Genomic DNA, 14,052 nt, shown 5'->3' with positions numbered 1-14,052 from the left:
GGGAGCCATCAGTCAGCCCCTCAATTGTACTGATCACAACATGCTGGTGGCCGCACTGCCCCACGGCTGCTGCCCCCAGAAGCTGGCACGGCACAATGGAAAGAGCCAAGGCTTTGGAATTGGGCGGGCTGGGGTCACATTTCAGCTGGGCTTATGACCACTGGGTGAGTCTTTCTCCTCTCTAGCCTCAGTTTTATCATCTCTGAAATGAGACAGATGGACCAGATGGTGTTTCCGTCCCTCTGAGTCTGAGAGGTTATGGTTTTAGGACAGTTTGGCTGCGTGGAGGGATCTGTGACGCTCCAGGAGAGGAATGGCCTAGGTGAGAAGCACACTCCTGCGGAAGCAGGAAAAGGCCAAGACAGAGTCAAGAGCAACACATGGCTGTGCTGCAGGGCTTCATGTGCCTCCAGATGATCCCTTCTCACCATTCAGAGGCCTAAGTCACCCTCCAGTCATTCCACCTTTGGGGTTAAGACACAGTCTCCAGAGCAAGAGGGGCCCTCGGAGAGCTGTCAACCCCAGCTGTCAACCCCACTCTTGCCCGAGTCTCAACATGCCCCAAAGTTCTGTGTTTCCACGACTCTCTCCCCACAAACGAGACCACAAGGGCCACTTTCTCCAGCAGCCCAGGAGAAGGGAAAAAATAATAATACATGCAATAAAAGGAAATTTTATACAGAAATGTACTTTGAGGCTACGATGTAAAGTCCCTTTAGCAGGAGCCACAATTTTCTTAAATAATCGTTCCCATAATTGGCTACTTGTGGGAACAACTAATTGTGCATGTAATCATTTGCCTGTACAACTCAGCATCAACCAGTAATTAAAGACAGAGCCGTCCTTGCTAAATTTGGCTCCAGAAATAATAGTAATATTTCCAAGTGTCCAATGTCTTCCTGCCAAAGAATTCTAAGCCCTGTTCAAAAGAGTTTATTTTTTAAAACAGTTTGTGAAGGGGAGACCTGCATCTTTGCCCAAAGCCAACACACACTCAGAGAAGGAAGCTTCTGGAATAATCCTCTGCTTGCATCTATTCCACCAGCATATGCTGAGTGTTTGAGCATCTTCCTTGTGCTGGGTCAGACCCTTCCATGAACTCGTGTCTCCCTGATCTTCTGAGTCCTTCTCTTTGAACACTCACTCAGGGGAAAGCAGGAAAAAATCACCTAACTTTGTAAAAGACGCCCCCACCCCCCCTCCCCCGCCACCAAGTCACAGACAGCTTTCCAGAGAAACAGCTCCTACTCTGGGCACCTCTCCATCCCCTGCCCACCACAGAGCCACCACACTTGGGAGTGGTGAAAGCTCACAGCAGCCTCTCAGCTGGCCCCCCGGTCCCATGCTTGTGCCACTTCAATCCCATCGCCTGCCCCAAGCAAGCAGGCACTGTGGTCCTAAATTCAAAAGCTGATTGATCGTGTTAGCCCCTGGATGATGGGTTGAATTGTGTCCCCCCAAAGGATATGTCTATTTCCAAACCCCCAGTACCTATGTTCTGAGAAGGCAATGGCACCCCACTCCAGTACTCGTCTGGAAAATCCCATGGACGGAGGAGCCTGGTGGGCTGCAGTCCATGGGGTCGCTAAGAGTCGGACACAACTGAGCAACTTCACTTTCACTTTTCACTTTCATGCATTGGAGAAGGAAGCGGCAACCCACTCCAGTGTTCTTGCCTGGAGAATCCCAGGGACAGAGGAGCCTGGTGGGCTGCCGTCTGTGGGGTCGCACAGGGTCGGACACGACTGAAGCGGCTTAGCAGCAGCAGCAGCAGCAGCACCTATGTTGTTCAGTCGCTAAGTCATGTCTGACCCTGTAACCCCATGGACTGCAGCACGCCAGGCTTGCTTGTCTTTCACTATCTTCTGGAGTTTGCTCAAAATCATGTCCATTGAGTCGGTGCCGGTGCTTATGAATGGGACCTTATTTAGAAATAACAATCTTTGCAGACATATTTAAGGAACCTGAAAGGAGGTCATCCTGGATTTAGGATGGGCCCTCCATCCAGTGACTAGTGTTCCTATAAGAGAAAGGAGACTTGATACCCAGACCCAGAGGAGAGGCCACTTGAGCAGAGGAAGAGACTGGAGTGACAAGGCCGCAAGCCAAGGAATGCCTGGAGCCCCCAGAAGCTGGGATAGAAAAGGAAGGCTCATCCCCTAGAGCCTTCCAGGGGACCAGGGTCCTGTTGACACCTTAATTTAGGACTTCTGGACTTCAGAACTCTGAGGAAACAAATTCCTGTTGTTTGAAGCCATGAAGTTTATGGTATTTTGCGTGACACACACCCCCCCCCACCACCAGGAAGCAAGTGCATCCTACTCAGAATTTTCCCATGGCTTCCATTCACTCTTTGAATAAATTCCAACCTTCTTATCTGGCCCCTGATCACAGCTCCAGCCTCACAGCCCCCCACCCCCCAGGCTACACCACTGTAGCCTGCTACAGTAGCCTACACCACTGCTACACCACTCATGACCCTCGTGTTTTTCCTGTTTGTGGAACACAGCAAGCTCCTGCTTTTACATGGCTGTCCTCTCACCGCCATCAACAGCAACAACACTCTTCCCTTAGCTGCTCTCTTCCCTTGCTTTTTTCCCCCAGATTAATGCCAGGAATCTGGTTTAGAGGATATTAAAGCCAAAGAACCTCATGTTTCAAATATTTAATTTACATTCTTACAGTAAACACCATCTATGTAGTGCTGTATTGAGTTGAAATTTCACCACAGTTCTCAAGGTTTGGTAAAAAGGACACAATGTGTTCAAACAGAGACTGACAAACATCTTTTTCTGTAAAACAAATAGTCAGATAGTACATATTTTCCACTTTGAGGTCAGATAGTCCCTGGAATAACTACTCAACTCTGCCTTTGTAGTGTGAAATGATCATGGACAATAGACAAGCAAATAGACATGTCTGTGTTCCAATAAAACTTTATTCACAAAAACAGGCAGGGGGCCAGATGTGGCAAGTGGGCTGGGTCTGCTGACTCCCTCAGGTTTTAGAGGTTTTAGAAGAAGAATCTTTAAACATCTAAAGGTGCTCATTCTCAGTTTTGATTTCTCTAATTCAAGCTATCTGTCAAGCCAGTAAATTGGAAAACAGTCCCAGAACGAGGGTGCAAACACATGTCAGGAGCAGTTGTCTGAGTGCTCTAAGAAGAAAACTCAAAAGCAAAAACTTGCAAGAAGAAGGTTTTCCCTCCCATTAAAAGTTAATATTTTAAATGATTTTCCCTTGAATAAATAGGTAATCTTTTGAACCAGCTAATCCTTAATAAATTAGAATCTTTACACCAAACTGAACTGCGAGAGCATCTGTGTTCCCACAGCCGTGTCCCCTCACCCTGAACCTCTTTAAAGATCCATTGATTACTGCCAAGCCTCCATTGGTGGGATTAATTAATTTATGAACTTGTCATTACAACTCATCGATTAAAACGTCCCTTCTTAAAGATTTAATTATGCCCAAAGATAAAAGATCTGCTAATTATTGTCCTTTATCTAACTGAAGTTTTGTATTACAAATAAAGTTCAAAGGTTTAAGACAGTTGCCCTTTCAAACAGTTGGGCAAAGATGAGAATTTAATTAGAGGCAAGACACCATTTTCTCTGATCTATTCCAGTGGGAGAAAGACACTAGGCTGGTCAAAATGTCTGCTCAGGGTGGAAAGACCTGGAAAATCATTCAACCTTGTTGGTCACATAATGGTTTTCAGCAGACAGCTCCAGTCACATGAGCTGTCAAAACAGTTTGAGTCACCGGCACCAAAAGAGTTACCCATTGTGTCAAGGTTAGGAATTCTGCCAACCAAAACTCTACTGTGTATTTCATTTTTCTTAAAAATACTGACGCATGAAAAGTCTCCACAGAAGAATTTTCTCTCCTATGTTCACTAATCACACTACTGCGAGGCAGGGGAGCCTGCTGGAAGGTACAAGCACCCTGAGGCCTTAGGTTTTGTCCGGGGAAGCGTGGAGGTGGGTGGGAAGAAAAGGAAGAAGTGGGTAGACGTGGAGTATATTCAGGAGAGAGACAGTGGGATGGGACGAAGGATATGAACTGCTGTCCTATGAAATCTCTCCCAAAAGAAAAGAAGCCTGGGGTGAGGGGTATGACACAGCAGCACCTCTAAACTCCCATGGGTCTGGCGGGTGGCAGTGACTGAGTATATTCTGTTACAATAATGTGCAGATATTATTGTATCAGAGCTGGCTTTTATCATGCGCTTACTATGCATTCCACATGCCTCATCTCGTTTAACATTCCTAACAACCATCTGAGGCACCTCCTCTTTTATCATACCTGTTTTCCACAGGAAGAAACTAAGGGTTAGAGAGCTTTAAGCCTTTTGTCCAAGACCATAGAGCTGGCGGGCAAAGGAACCAGGACACCAGATTCAGTCTATCTGGTTCCAGATCCCCATGTTATAAAGCAGATTCTGGATCATTTCATGGAAAAAAAAAAATTTCTGATGTGTATTTAATAAGCGCGTTGCTGACTTTCTCACATAGTGATTTCCCAGTCACTGTCAATTCAGGCTGGACCACCCAAGAGGTGAGGTGGCTATATATGGCACCAAAAAAACAAACAAAATGAGGTCGGAGTTTTCCAAAACCGCAACCAAGTTCTCGTCCCACCCTGAGTGTCTGTGATGCTAGAAGCATTCCTCATTTCTTCCCAGCAAACGGTAGGGGCTCATTATTAGAGGTGCAGGTCAGGAACTATAATCTCCCAAAAGAAAATACTAGAAAGACCATCATGTCAATAGTTAAGCAGTGAGATTGAATAACTCATCCTGTGGAATGCTATTCAGTGATCAGTAGTAACATTACAGACACAGGAAAATGTGTCTTCAATATTAAGGAGGAAAAGTATGATACAAGGTAGAATACTATATATATGTGTGTATTTGTGATATATTTACACACTCACACAGACACATGAGAGGAGATTAAGGAGGAGGAAAGGAAGAAAGGAGGAAATCTGTCAAATATATGACTGATTTGTTTCTACATAATAGAATATTTTGGAGGGGGTTTGCTTGTCTTTGTTTTATTTTTACTATTTAAATTTCCTGATTTTCTGAAATCACCATGAATTTATTACCAAAAAGAAAACAGACACAAGTTTCAAGCTAGGCAGTCTGTTATTCCAAGAACTCAGAGCAAGCTAGATTTGGAGTCTATTTCATGTAGTTTGGGAGCTTAGTAGTTTGGCTAAATAGCCACCATGTCTTACACTGCCTCCAGTCTGACTTAACTCTCTGCACTTACATACTTGGTTCACTGGTGTCCAGTGCCCAGGACCCTCCCAGGCTGCTGACAGCCGTGCCCACTCCTGCCCACCCTCAGCCCACACCCTGAGCAATCCAAGGATATCTTCAGTCTTTCTGTTCCCCCCAACCCGATCTTTCCACAGTTAAGATCCTTGCAGCCAGCCCAAAGCTCCTGCCTCCTGTTTTCATTGTTGACTTGGTTTTGTTTCTGTCTGTTTGCTTTGGTTTTGTGTCTTAACTTTGAACACAATCCCACTCCACCTGAAAGAGGTGGGAAGGATTTCCTTGTCTACCTACAACGAGCATGTAACTAAGGCACGGGTGGAGCGAGGCCGACTCCAGCCACGCTGAGGACTAGGACAGCACCGCGGGGACAAGCAGGGGAGGAGGCCCCCTCTCCAGGCAGCAGAGCCCACCATGCAGGCTGGCCCTGGGATGAGGGTCAGAGCAGGGACGTGGCTCATGCTGTCCCCCAGTTGTACGGTGACTCCCTGGGCTGCTTTGCTGGGGCACCAGACCTCAGAGGTTCCCAGAACGTTACCTGAGAACGTTCTGGACCCAGTGCTGAAAGGCTGTGGAACATAAGAAGGGACCACCTGCTCACAAAGCTCTCCTTCCCTTGTCCCACTGTGGTGCTGCCTCTCTGCATCTCCACGCCAGCCAGGCACAAGCCTCCAGAGTGGGGCCAGCACCCATCCCTCACCCCGAGACCAGTGCTGAACACGACCTGGGAGAGCGACAGCCGCAGGGTCCTCCACCCTGCCCTCCCTACAGGACGTCCTTCTAGAACCGTGACCTCAAACAAAGCTCAGTGCCCACATGATCTTCTTCCATCAGCAGCCCGTGACTTCCAGAAGCCTGGCAGGTGCACCCAGCTGGTTCACCTCTCAAAACTGCCACATGGATTGGCTCTAATTTTTTTTAACCTACTGAGAAAACAACTTCATATTTGCTATGAGTTTAAGAAACAACCTTATTAATGACATCAAGCTATTGAGCAGCATTCACTAACTGTCAATTTACATTATGTAATGGAATGTGAAGCTCAATTTCCTTGTGTCACATGTATAATGATTAAAGTTTCAGCAGATGGAAAGTTGTTCTGCACATAACAAGGCCCTATAAGATGCTAATTAACTTGGCACCTTTCTAATGAAAGAACTTCTGTCACATTTTGATAAGAAATGTTACCACTTAGGGATACTGACTGGCCCTTGGTAGCACATTTAGGACTTATTTTGGGGGGTTTCTTTCCTTTTTCCTTGTTGTTAGTTTCTGAGAGGAATGATGGTATCATCAATGTACTGATTCTCCCATTTGGGACCAAAATCCATGCTGCAGCAGACGCCATCAGCTCCAAAGAAGAAGGGACCACCTCTGTCAATGATGCAGCGATTACTGGTATCAGTGAGAGCCTCAAAACTTGTAGCCCAGTAAATGTGTCTACAAACCTCCAGAAACTTTTGGCTCCCTGTAATCTTTGCTGGGCAGGAGGAGGAATACTGAGTGGTCATTCCAGAGACCTCCCTTCTTTCTTTTTCATGATTTTAGAATTTGCCCGATTCTTCTGATCTGCAGACCAGGGTGAAGGTCAAGGTCACAAAGTGCTCAGGCTTTGCACAGCACTGTTTTCTCAACCTGCACGGCTCTGTAGTGAACCTCAACTACTGCACGTTTTATCTCCCCCCTACCATCGCCACTCAAAATGACTGACATAAAATTTTTAAAATACTTCTAAATTTTTTGATGTGATAACTGTATTGCAGTTAGATTTTTAGAAGCTGCCTTTATCATTTCAAAATATACATGTTGATACATTCACAAATGAAATGCAAAGATATACTGGATTTGTCCCCAAATAATTCAGTGGTAGGGAGAAAGAGGAAGATAAAGGTGAAACAAAGTTTTCCACAAACAGGTCATTGTTAGAGCTTTGTGCCAGGTACATGAGATTTCACCATATTATCTGTTATTATCTCTATTTTGTATGTCTGAAATTTTTCATAATGAAAGTTAAAGCAAATTCCTCAATACAAAAATAAGAGGCTCATACACTGTTATACTTTGTGTAAATATTAGGGGATAAATGTAGGTTGATTTCTCTTATAGTTAAGTTTGTTCCAAGGTATTTCAGAAAAGAATAGAAGGCATATAAGGCCCAATACCGGGCAATCTTATTTGAACAAAATAATCCAAAATTTAATCTCAAGATATAATCGACCAAATACATTCTGAAATAATCACGATACCTACTGCTCGTGGATGTCGCATGTGCAGAAAAACTGGCAATAAGACAGGCAGAAAAGGTCAGAGTGCTGAATAGGCGTGGATGGTGAATACAGGCCACTGTGAAAAAAAGAAGTGTCACAACAGAGGGAAACGCAGTTTCAAACAAGGTGAGCAATAGATGGACACAGGGCAATAATGAGGCTTTGCATCTTCTCACATTTCAGTTTGCAAAGACGAGGGAGGGCAAGAGAACATCACAACTTTCCAATGAGGTAAGTGGGTTCTAATTTTGTGAGGAAACAGGTTCATAAAGGTGAAATCCTTCCCCAGATCCATGAAGTTAGCAAGAAATAGAACAGGTATCCAAGTTGGGTTTGCTCAACAGCCCACACTTTTTCTACATCCTGACTCCCAGAATCACCAATTCCATAAATAAAAGGAAGAAATAGTCTTTCTAGGCATTTCCAAATATAGGCACAGAAATCATTGTTCTTAAGATCCACTTAAAATAAGTAGAATTCCTACATATAAATAAAAATCAAGGTAAATGTGGTGAATTACTATGTTTAAAATAGTTCTTACATTCAAATGTGATTGAAAGAGTCCAGCAGGAAAAACCAGTTGGCCATTTCATGAACTAAGTTTTCACAAAGGAGAGTATCTTTCTGATAGACAATGAAGGTTATAGAATTCTGCACTTAGTAAAATAAACTCCTTCAGTCTTCATTGCTGGCTTCTCCTAAAAAGGAACTGAAAGTCCAGCAAACACTGCATAGTCTTCTTGGGTCAAGAGTGTTTCCTATTGTAAAATGACAAGCCTGCAATATTTTGCCTCCCAATTGAAACAGGTATCCGAGAAGAGATGTTTCTAGAAGCCATTGATTGAGCAACAGAAATGTAATACATCTTCCCTAGAAAACTGAGTCTAGTGTTGAATAAATTATATGGAAAACAGGTCGACCAAGATAATGTATGAAGATATAACCACTGACCCTTGAACAATGTGGAGGTTAGGTGTGCTGACCCTCTGCACATTTGAAAATATGCATATAACTTATAGTTGGCCCTACATATATGTGATTCCTCCACATGTATAGTTCTGTATCTGTGGATTCAATCAACCAGGATCATGTGGTGTGGTAGTACATATTTACTGAAAAACACCCATGTATAAATGAACCCATACAGTTCAAACTTGTGTTGTTTAAAAATTAACTGAAGGCTCTGATAAGTCCTTCACTTTAGAGACCTATTGAATTTACACTACTTCATCTAATACATGAAACATGTTCATTACAGGCCCATTTTTTTTATAAGGCTTATCAGTACCCCATGAAACTATAATTCCTGGCTACATCTTTCATCCAGGGGACGGGAATACTGGTGGGACTCCTGCAGAGTAATATATAGAATCTACTCTGCAGCTACAAAATCAGATATTAAAGCCCCCTCAGCCCCAGATGCTACAGCCAAGTAGGCCTCTAATCCAAAGTTAAGTTGTAATTCAAAGTTAACTTCATAAAGACAGTAAGCACGCTCTAGGCCAGGAGGTAAACTCAGACACGTATTGAGAAGAAGGTGGCTTTGATTCTGCTGTAGCATTCAGAAGAAACTTTTTGGAAGAACAGAATTTGAAGTGGGAATTAAAGGATGGGTAAATCCAGATGGCAAAGGAGAAAAGGAGACAGGACTCATTTCAAGCAAGGAGACTGATGTGCTGAACATACTTTTGGCTTTGAAAGACACAAAAGATTCATTTTCATCATTAGCTGGATTAAAGTTAGTATGTGGTGTTTGAAAATTGGCAGATCTCAGGTGAAAATGATTCTTTAGTTACAGCAATTATAAAACGCCATATTTTTCAGCCATTCTAAATAAATAAGAGCATCAAATGAATGTGATTGATTTCCCCCAATGTTTCTGAGCAAGTCCGAATAGATTAAATGGAACTTCTTATTAAAGGTAATATTTCTGTCACTTCTTATGTATCTACCACAATTATAACTTCATCCCAGAAGTCTTTTAAGTGAGTCTTATGAGCTAGTATTTTTCCAACTCATTACTGCTTTGTGGATTTTACTCAGAAGGCCATGCTCTTGTGGGTACTGTTTCCAAATTAATTTTGGCCACTCTATAGCAATATTTTTTCCAAGTGAACAGCCTGGACCAAGGACAATTCCCACTGTATTATTTTATATAGATACTTTCCTTAGAAATTTTCTCCCCAAGCCTTTGTTTATATGATCTATCTGCTGGAAAATTTTATTCATCCTCAACTCACGTGACAAATTCCTATTCATCCATTAAAACTCAGCTAAGTCATTACATACTCCAGCAAAACTTTGTACTTGCAGATAATACAAATCTACCTTGAACTAACTTAGGGGGAAAAAGTTGGGGGAGCAACTCACTGGATCATAAAACAAGTACAGAACTAAATGTCTAGCTTCAGGCATGGTTGGATCCAGGCACTTGAATGGTATTTATTAGGACTTTGTCTTTCCCTCCATTCAAGACAGTGTCATCACTGTAATAGGAAAGCAGCAGCCTAAAATTTAAAAGGTGTGTTTCCTGATTTTCATATAAATCTTTGCAGCCAAATTTCAATTACTTTCCATTGATTAGGGAAGTGTCTCTGCAGCTGTTTTAATGTATGTTCCATTCATAATCGGACTTACTTCAAATGATTGGAAAGATGACCGGTGGCCATCCCAAATTTATACCCCTTCAGATTAGCAACCCTAACAAAATGAGTCTCTGCCAATGCCTGTGTCGTAAAATTCCTAGGGGAGACATTTATGTGTCTGGGTCACATACCAGGGGTTGCTGAGTCAGTCCCACTTAGAACACGTAGGATTTATCCTTCACTAGAAAGAAGCCCGTTGCCTACAAAGAAGGGAAGGGGTGCTGGAAAGACAAAAACAACAGATGTCCTTGACTCCTGTCCTGAGCTTCCTAGCCTGGCCAAAGCCTCTTTCCCCAGCTCTTATGGAATCTTAAGCAAACTTCTGTTGGTGCAATTAACACAAAACATTACAGTCGCCTGTGTATATCCAGCAGTAAAGGATTGCACTGCACACGGCCATAGAACAAATGCATGAATAAATGAAAATACCAGCTCGTGAGGCTCCAAGCAGAGGTATTGGTAACTTCAATAAATCAGAATGACTGCCCTGCTGTAAAAGGCATGTGAATTTGAGAAAGAGATGGAGAGTGCTGTGTGCTGAATGCCTGAGCATGAGAATGAAGGAGCCTCTTGTGGTGCAAATATGCTCTTCATGGCCACCTAACATGCAAATAACTCTGCAGCATGGCAGTCATGTGCCTTACCTTTTCCAAATCATTCTTTAAATATGCTTTTCTATTGTCCCTGAAACTGCACTTAGACATCAGACCATGGACACAAATTCCAAGTTTAGAAAAAAATATCCAAATGGCTCTAATCCCCTCACTTTAGCCAACAGAGAAAGCGCTCTTACTTCCTTCCCCACACCCTCTTGGTGGCCTCTTGTCACACACAAGTCATCAGAGGTAGGGGAGACCTTCAACTGCTTTCAGTATCATCAGTCCATTTTACAGATAATGAAACTGACTCAGAGAGTTCAGTTGTCCGTAGTTACACAGCCGCTTTCCTTTCGAAGGCTGCTTTTGATCACCCCTGTAAGTCACCAAAATCACTATGATAGTGACTTAACCATCACCATGCTACTGCTACTGCTAAGTCACTTCAGTCGTGTCCGACTCTGTGCGACCCCATGGACGGCAGCCCACTAGGCTCCTCTGTCCATGGGACTTTCCAGGCAAGAACACTGGAGATGGGTGCCATTGCCTTCTCTGAACCAACACCATAGTCAAAGATTATTCACATAAGAAAGCAGAGCTGTGCAGAAATGTGACAAAGGAACACCATTTAACTGAAACATCCTGAGTCTAAGAAGGCCCTTGATTCCATGAGTTCTGGGTTTTACTCATCTGTTCATTTAAGATGTATATGGCAAACTTCCCTGGTGGTCCAGTGGTTAAGATTTCACCTTTCAATGCAGGAAGCGTGGGTCGATCCTTGGTCAGGAAGTTAAGATCCTACATGCCTCAGGGCTGAAAAACCAAGACATAAGACAGAAGCAATATTATAACAAATTCAATGAAGATTTTTTAAATGGTCCACATTTTTTAAAAATCTTAAAAAAAAAAAGAAGATAAATGTTATAAAAATCCAGGACTTTCTGCCTATTTTTTTCACTGATGCCCCAAGCCTAGAACAGCAGGTCAGGAAGCAACAGTTAGAACTGGACATAGAACAACAGACTGGTTCCAAATCAGAAAAGGAGTATGTCAAGGCTGTATATTGTCACCCTGCTTGTTTAACTTATATGCAGAGTACATCATGAGAAACACTGGGCTGGAGGAAGCACAAGCTGGAATCAAGATTGCCAGGAGAAATATCAATAAACTCAGATATGCAGATGACAGCACCCTTATGGCAGAAAGTGAAGAACTAAAGAGCCTCTTGATGAAAGTGAAAGAGGAGAGTGAAAAAGTTGGCTTAAAGCTCAGCATTCAGAAAACTAAGATCATGGCATCTGGTCCCATCACTTCATGGCAAATAGATGGGGAAACAGTGGAAGCAGTGTCAGACTTTCTTTTTTGGGCTCCAAAATCACTGCAGATGGTGACTGCAGCCATGAAATTAAAAGACGCTTACTCCTTGGGAGAAAAGTTAATGACCAACCTACACAGCATTTTAAAAAGAGGAGACATTACTTTGCCAAAAAAGGTCCATCTAGTCAAGGCTATGATTCTTCCAGTAGTCATATACGGATGTGAGAGTTGGACTATAAAGAAAGCTGAGTGCCAAAGAATTGATACTTTTGAACTATGGTGCTGGAGAACTCTTGAGAGTCCCTTGGACTGCAAGGAGATCCAACCAGTCCATCCTAAAGGAAATCAGTCCTGAATATTCACTGGAAGGACTGATGTTGAAGCTGAAACTCCAATACTTTGACTACCTGATGCGAAGAGCTGACTCACTAGAAAAGACCCTGGTGCTGGGAAAGATTGAAGGCAGGAGGAGAAGGGGATGACAGAGGATGAGATGGCTGGGTTGCATCACTGACTCAATGGACATGAGTTTGAGTAAACTCTGGGAGTTGGTGATGGACAGGGAGGCCTGGTGTGCTGCGGTTCATGGGGTTGCAAACAGTTGGACACGACTGAGTGACTGAACTGAACTGCTGAGAACAGTATTTGCCACTTAGTAGGTACTCGGTGTATTGCTGAATAAGTATTTATTGGGCATTGATTTAAGTTCCATATTTAACATATTTAGTCCTCACAACTACCTTACGAGATGAATTTCAGTATTTTAAGTTTATAGATGAAAAATCTGAAGCAGAGAATTAAAATAATTTGTTTGAGATCACATGACTACTAAGACTTGGTGATCAGATTTAAACCCAAGTAGGCTAGTTCCAGAGCTTAAACTCAAAACTAGATATGAATCATAGGTAAGAGATGTACCAGTCATCAATTTCTATGTAATAAAGCAACCCAAAGTTGATAGCTTAACTATTCACAATAGCCAAGAGATGGAAATAACCTAAATGTCTATCAACAGATAAATAAATAAAAAAGATGTGGTGCATATATATAATGAAGCACTACTCAGTCATAAAAATATGATGAAATAATGCCATTTGGAGCATCATGGATGGAACTGGAGATTATTATACTAAGTAAATCAAAAAGAGAAAGACAAATCCCATATGATATCATTTACATATGGAATCGAAAACATGACAAAAATGAACTTTTATGAAACAGAAACAGACTCACAGACATAGAGAACAGACTTGTGGTTGCCAAGGGGCTGGAGGTGGGATGGATTGGGAATCTGGGGCTAGCAAACTGTTATTTACAGAATGAATAAACAAGGTCCTACTGTACAGCACAGTGAACTATATTCAATATCCTATGATAAACTATAGAGGTTCCCAGGAGGCTTAGTGGTAAATAATTCACCTGCAATGCAGGAGACGCAGGTTCGATCCCTAGACCAGAAAGATCCCCTGGAGACGGAAATGGCAATCCACTCCAGTATTCTTGCTGGGAAATCTCACAGGCAGAGGAACCATGGGGTCGCAAAGAGTCAGACATGACTTAGCAACTAAGAAACAACAAAAATATAAGCCATAATGGGAAATAAAATTATTTTAAAAAAAAAAAGTTGACAGCTTAAACAACCATTTTATTTGTTCACAGTTTTATTGGCCAGGAATTCAGAAAAAGTTCAGCAGGTACTTTGTCTCTGACCCACGCAGCTTTATGTACAGCAATTGGGGCTGAAGGGGTCTATGTCCAAGATGGCTTCTTTTCCCCATGTCTGGTGCCTTAGAAGTGACCAGAGAGCTGAGTACAGCTGGAGCCCTCTCTCTCCCAGGGTTTGTCTTTCCACATGAAGGTTAAGGATTCCAGAATGAGTATTTTAAGAGACATAAAATGGAAACTGCTTTAGCCTGGGCCTATTTCCACTATATTCTTTCAGC

The sequence above is a fragment of the Cervus canadensis genome, chromosome 18 (assembly GCF_019320065.1).
Source record: "Cervus canadensis isolate Bull #8, Minnesota chromosome 18, ASM1932006v1, whole genome shotgun sequence".
NCBI classification, from domain to species: Eukaryota; Metazoa; Chordata; class Mammalia; order Artiodactyla; family Cervidae; genus Cervus; species Cervus canadensis.
The sequence above is the reverse complement of the archived record's forward strand: the minus strand, read 5'-3'. Positions refer to the sequence as shown.